This window comes from Populus trichocarpa, chromosome 7 (genome assembly GCF_000002775.5).
Source record: "Populus trichocarpa isolate Nisqually-1 chromosome 7, P.trichocarpa_v4.1, whole genome shotgun sequence".
Classification (NCBI taxonomy): Eukaryota; Viridiplantae; Streptophyta; class Magnoliopsida; order Malpighiales; family Salicaceae; genus Populus; species Populus trichocarpa.
The window spans coordinates 4,412,481-4,419,504 of NC_037291.2; positions in this window are offsets into that span (position 1 = coordinate 4,412,481).

Consider the following 7,024-nt stretch of genomic DNA (forward strand, 5'->3'; position numbering starts at 1 on the left):
GTCGTTTCCGGCCATGTATATATATAAAAAAAGAGGTCGGGTCCAAGCCGGGTTTGCCCGGGTCGACCGGGTTTCGCCGGGCCAACTCCTCGGCAGGTTTTTACTTAGACCCGGACCGGTCCTAGGCCCGGGTGGCCGGGTCCCGGGTCGACCCACCGGGCTGGTCCGGGTTTCAAAACTATGCTAAGAAGTAGGTTATATATGCCCATCACCATATCTAATTAAAAATCGCATAAATCTTTGCTCCCTCTGTGGTCTCAGGTTCAACCCCTGTGGTTGCTCATATGATGGCCACTGGAGGCTTACATGGTCGTTAACTTCAGGGTCCGTGGGATTAGTCGAGGTGCGTGCAAGCTGGCCCGGACACCCACGTTAAACTAAAAAAAAAAATCGCATAAATCCCTTTCTGAATATTCTTAGAACACTTCTCCATCTACTTTTATCACTTTATTACAAAGTTCACGTAAATTAAACATATATAATAATTTAAGTTGTGTTGAGAAATTAACATTAATTAATATAAATTTAAAAGAGCTTGTGAATTCACTAATAATATCTTCCTCACAAAGGCACTGTTTATTAAATGTTATGGTACTTTTTCTTCTTCTTTTTTTAACGGGGCTTATTTTTTTAAGTTTTTTTTAATTTAGTTTTTTTTTTAATTTTATTTTTTAATATTGGATTTATTAAGAATAAAGCTTTATAATTTTTTTCGATTTACTTTCCATTAGATTATCCTGTTCTTGTGATTCGACTCGTGGGTTTGATGGGTTGACTCGAGTTTTTTTATCGATTTTTTTTTTAATTTCATCTTTTAACATTTGGTTGATTATGAATTGAGCTTCATAATTTATTTTAATTTGCTTTCTATTGGGTTATCCTAATCTAATAACCTGATTCATGAGTTTGATGAGTTAACTCGGGTTGACTTAGGTAATTTGTTTGTGTCCTTTTTTAATTGATTATTTTTTAATTTTATTTTTCAACATTGGGTTGATTGAGAGTTAGGTTTCATACTTTATTTTAAATTGTTTTTTATGGGGGGGTTTATCCCAATCTGATGAGTGATGAAAGTGGGATGAAAAGAAAATAAATGATAGAAATAATAAAATATGAGACATGTAATGAAGTGGGTGACCTCCATGAATAAATTTGGAGAAATTGATGAAATTAAATTCATAACGTCGGCAAAACTGGTAACAAGTTTCGATGAATTAAATAAAAATAAGAAAATAGTTATAGGTAATTAGTATGGTAATAAGGAATAAAACAAAATAAATGATAGAACAAAAAGGAAAAGTGATAGTGTAAACATTAGTTAAAAATCGGTAACCTTACTGTGAAAATAATAATAAGCTCGATAAATAAATAAGGGTGGAAAATATAGAATAAATATATTTTGAAAAATAATTGATATGATTTATGTAAAGATTGAACAAGAAAATTCAGTTTTTTAAACAAAAAATCACAAACTAGTAGGTTTTATAGTAACGTGTGGAACTTTCAATTTGACCGAGCCTAAGAGGGTGAAAGTATTAGAGATAATTCATGAAATTAAAGGGTTTGGGTGATTTGAAACACAAATCTTCAAAGGAAAAAATAAATTTGAGAGAAAAAATGAAAGATTGAAAAGTTAGAATATAAAACATGAAGAGATGAAGCTTGAAACTAAGTGAGAGGAAGGTTGCATTTGAAAAAGAGGAAGAAGAAATGGAGGAAATGGCTTTATAAATTCACTTAATCTTGCCATCAAAACTATGGGTAATTGATTCTTATGCTTGATTTTTCTTGTTTTGATGAGTAGTTAAAAGAACTAAAAAGTTGGTGTGTTGTGTGATTTGAGCCGGGGTGTAAAAAGTTGAAAGTTGGATGTTTTGTTGGTTTAAATGTGATAATTGATTGTGAATGATGTTATTGATACTTGAAAAGGTGTTAGAAACCAAAGAATTTTCATGGAGGTTAGATGTCATGTTTTGGCCAAAACTTTTAGAAAATGAATGATAAAATTTTCTTGTAATGGTTAGTTGAAATTATGTTGAAATCATGTTATATGGCCATATATAATGTTATTAATATATGGAAACAAAAAGGGGAAAAAAGAATCCAAGAAGGCTATAATCTTAGATTTGGCTGAAACTTAGTAATAAGGGTGGAGTTGATTTGAAGTTCTTGATTAAATGGCATTGGAATAAATACTTAAATGCTGAAAAGATGTGTTTTAAGAATGAATTATGTGAAAAATTCATGAAAAATATAAAAGAGAACTTCGATTCTCTTATTGGGGTGATTCGGTCAAATGGGCCATTTAAGGAGGAGAATAGATTGACATAAAACATGTATGTAATTGTCATTGAAATGTACTCTTGAACTTAGTTTTGTTGAGTTATGTCAAGTCATGGAGTAAATTTCAGGAAAAATCCACGGGTTATGTCGAATGTAGATTGACCATGAATGTTTTCACTATCCAACTTCTAGCTAAATTTAAAGCTTGAAAATGATTTAATTTGGAGTTGGTTTCTTTATGAAAATTATAGATATGAACGTTAGCTTTTCAAATGAAATTGTTCCTGATTAAAATTGAATTATATAACTTCAGATATAAGCTAAAAACTAAGTAAAGGGTTAAATTAACATAACTCTGGAGGGATTTTTAGTGCTACTATGATTATTGATTTTGAGCTTTAAAACGATGGATTTTGGAGTTACTTTCCTTACAAAAGTTATACATATGGATGTTCACTTTCAAATGAGAATGTTATTGATTAATTTGGAGTTATATAACTCCATATATGAGCTAAATACTAAGGAAAGGTCCAGACCAATATAGTACTGGACAAATTTCTTATGCTACTGTAAACACTAGGTGTTTCTTCCTTCATGATAGTTTTAGCTCTATGTCTTAACTTTCCATAAAGACAAGTCACGCTCAAAACCAAGTTCTTGAACTTTAGTTACAATAAAAACATCAAACAATGTTTGGGGTTTGATGGATTAAACGAGTTAGGACTAATCAGTTTCTATTATTTGCTTGGAACTGTTGTTGATTGAGGGTTCTAACATTTGAATTGATAAGAATAAATATAAACATGAAAAATATGTATGCGTATGGGATTTTAAGGATTTTCCTTACTGATAGTTTGAAAATAACAAGTGAATAATAAGTGAATTGAAATAGTAGTATTAGATGCATTGTTGATGATAATTGTATCCCCGATGATACAGGGAAGACTATGAGAACATGACAATAGCACAGAGCAGTAACACGTACAAAGGCTCAAAGTAGGTGCATTGCATTTTTTTTTTGCTTATAGAATTTCTTAAGCTTTTAGAATTGTAAATTCTTTAAATGTGAATGTATTTATATGAATGTTAATATTAAGAAAAGGTTGATTGACTAGTTGCCCTGAGTGGAGTTAATGATGTCAATGTGACTGACTATCAGGTTATTGATGAGTTATTTTAGGTTATTGATGAGTTATTTGGAGTGAAATTCGATAGTTGTTATATGAAAATGAGTTTATGCATTTATGTATAAAGTCTTGATTTTAATTAACAAAGTGAACTTGATATTGTATATAATAGATATGTAATTGTCAAAATATAAATTTCATAGAAAGATTAATTTGACTAGATGCCTTAAGTGGAGCTAGTGGAATCATCGAGACTGATGATCGAGATGTTTAATTGACTAACTGTCTTGAGTGGATCTAGCGGTGTTAGTAAGAATAATGACTATGATATTTGATTGACTAGTTGTACAGAAGGAGCTAGTGATATTAGTAGACTAATGACTGAGACATTTGATTAATTAATTGCCCTGAGTAGAGCTAGTAGGGCATAAATGAGACTGATGATCGAGATATTTGATTTGACTAGCTACTCTGAATGGAGCTAGCTGCGTCACTTCATATGATTGTTGGGATACTTGATTAACTGTCTGATTTGTCAATATTATAAGGAGAATAATTGTATAAGACAAGATGTTGGTTTATATATAAAAAAAAAGAGGAAAAATATATCCTTGAGGTTTATGTTAATAAGCATGAGGAAGAAAGTTTAATTGCATGAAAAACCCTGAAGGTTAGAGGAACCCATTTAATAGTTGGATAATAAAAATAGAGGGCATGTTAATAAACACAACTTCAGAGTGTTAGAGGCTAATTAAGCAAAGAAAATGTATTTATGTGTGGACTGAGTTTGAAAAGGGTTTTGGCAACCCAAATGAGTTTGAACCAATTATTGTTAATGATCTAAATGTATTAAAACATTGACTGTTCAGCAGTGATTTTAGGTGTGATTTAAGGCTATTTTAATAGTGTGATGTATAAAGTTTAAAAGTTATCTTTGGAACAACATTAAAGATACATCAAAGGAGTTGTTGACAACTCAATGGAAGATTTTAGGACTATTTTGAGTTAGTTTTCAGGGTATTGTGCTAGAAATCGAAACATTGACATAATAAATAATAAGAGTAAGATATATATTAATTATAAACTATTAGGAACTGTAGGATTACACATAAAATGGTACCTATTCCTTGGAGAATCGTGTGATATATACCTGAAGGAGAGATTTACTTTCATCTTGACATGATAAAGGCAGATGATTTCACAAATAAGTATCACGGGTGGTGAACTATCGAGAGAGGATGTCTACTCTTGACTTGTGTTGTGAATGAATAAATTATAATGTTTCTTATATGCATAATTGTTAAAGTTATTTATTGCAGAGTTATAATGTATTTATTATATGGATTGGGATGGATAACTTGATGGAGTAGAGGATGCCTACTCTTGACTTGTGTTGTGAATGGATAAATTACAGGATGATTAGACAAAACGAGACTGTGATATTGATATGACTGTAAATGACAATAACTTAGGAATATCTTGTTTTAAAGAAAACTCTGTCCGTAACACCTTGGTTTAAAAAAAACATGATAATTAAATTAAATTAGAGAAAATGTAAACAAGGTAAAAATAATAAAATAGGTGAATGTAGTACTAAATCGTTAAAATTGTGAGCTTGGTGGAAGAAAATAAATATATAAAACCAAAGGAGAGGTCAATGTGCAAATAATAAAAAACTAGTGGCAAATTTACAAATGACTAAAAGGTGAAGGTCAATGTGCAAATAATAAAAGATTAATGGCCAATGTATAAAGTACAAAAAAAATATGGGTCAATATGCAAATAACAAGAAAATGGCACTGTAAATACTTTATTCTCTCTCATGCCACCGACCATAAGGAGAAAAAAAAGGGAATTAGGATTATTTGATTTCTTTCTTTCATTTTTTGATGAAATCTTTAACATAAGGCTAACTTGGGGTGATTAAAAGAGTCAATACATTATTACAAAAAAAAGTAGGGGTATTTGAGTGGTTATGAGAGTTTAAAATTTAAGAGTTAGGGTTTTGAAGAGATTAAGGAAGACTTATGTTGTTCTTACAATCTTCACTTGACTTATCATCCATTTAAGGTAAGAAACTTAATTAAAGAGTTTAATTTGGGTGAACAAGAAATTCATAAATGATGAGTATATTAGTGTTGTGAAGAAATTTAAATTTAGGAAATGGACTATTTTTGCAATTATCATAGAGAAAAATAAAGAAGAAATTATCCAAATTTTGGGATTGTTATAATTGGTATCAGAGCCTTGACTTGGATTCATGATTTATTATAGAAAATGATGATGTTGAATTGTTATAGGATGGTTTGCCCAAGGCATGGTGCGAGGACGAATTCCACTTCGGTATGGAGGAGGGTTCAGGTTATGGATTCTGAGGAGGTTCAAGAGGAGGATCCCTTGGTAGATACCGCCTCTCATGTGCCATTAACATGTATTTGGTCGAGGTAAAAGAAGTCATTTGGACTCCAAGATGATACCACTTTTAGACAGGCTTGGGTGTTACAACTAGAGAGATCATACCATCAGAAGCAAGTGATTGTGCCTCCACACGTGGCACCCACGAGAGCTCCTACTCTGTTTACTAACCCCACTTTCTTAGCACAATTAGTAAAGGCAATAGTTGACACTATAAATAGTACATCAGCCCTCATAGCCCTAGTAGCTCCAGTGGTCACGGTACCCACAGACAATGTGGTTACCCTAGTACGGATTGTGAAGAGTATAAGAGAGATGGGATATGATGTGGATTAGAAAGGTGGAGAAGACCTTGATTTAAATAAAAGTGTCAGATGATTTACGAGTGGACTGTGTCGCTAAGTTATTATCAGATACAACAAAGTTGTGGTGGGAGACTGCAATCGAAGAGGGCTATAGAGTTGTGGACATGAAGTGATTATAGAGCAGAGTTTGAGAATTAATTATATTCTAGATATCACCATAAGATGAAAGAATATGAGTTTCTGGCTTTGAGGCAAGATGACATGTTAGTGCTTGATTATGAGATGAGGTTTAATGACCTCTATATATTTTTCCTACATTATGTTTTTACGGAATAACACATGATTGAGAGATTCCAAGATGGTTTACTATAAGATTCAAAACAGGGGTTGATTGCATTATAATTTAAGATGATGAGAGATCTAATAGAAGCAATTTAGGCTTTAGAGGAGTGTATTAGGGAGGATCAGCAAGGCCAATTTAGGTTTGGTAAAAGAAAGGATATTGACTACTCTTCGAGTAAACCTTTTTAGACCATCTCTTTATAAGAAAGGCATATGAGAACAATTTAGCCAGTTCAAAAAGAGGAGAGGGGATACAAGTTAAGGAAGATTAGTTGTTAGGTCTTTTCAGAGCATATGTGGAGGATCAATTGGGGGTAATTGAATCCTATGAGTAGTTGTGCTGGAGAAGTTTCAGAACAAAGGATCGTTTCTTATCCTCATTGTGTTAGATGTGAGTTGTGGCATCCTGAAGACTATTCTACATCACTAAGTCAATGTTACATTTATTGACAAAAGGGATATAAATGGTAGAACTACCTATTTTTAGGTTGTGGATGTTAAAATTATGGAGGTCAAGAACATTTTAAGAAGGATTTCCCTTGAAAAACTGAG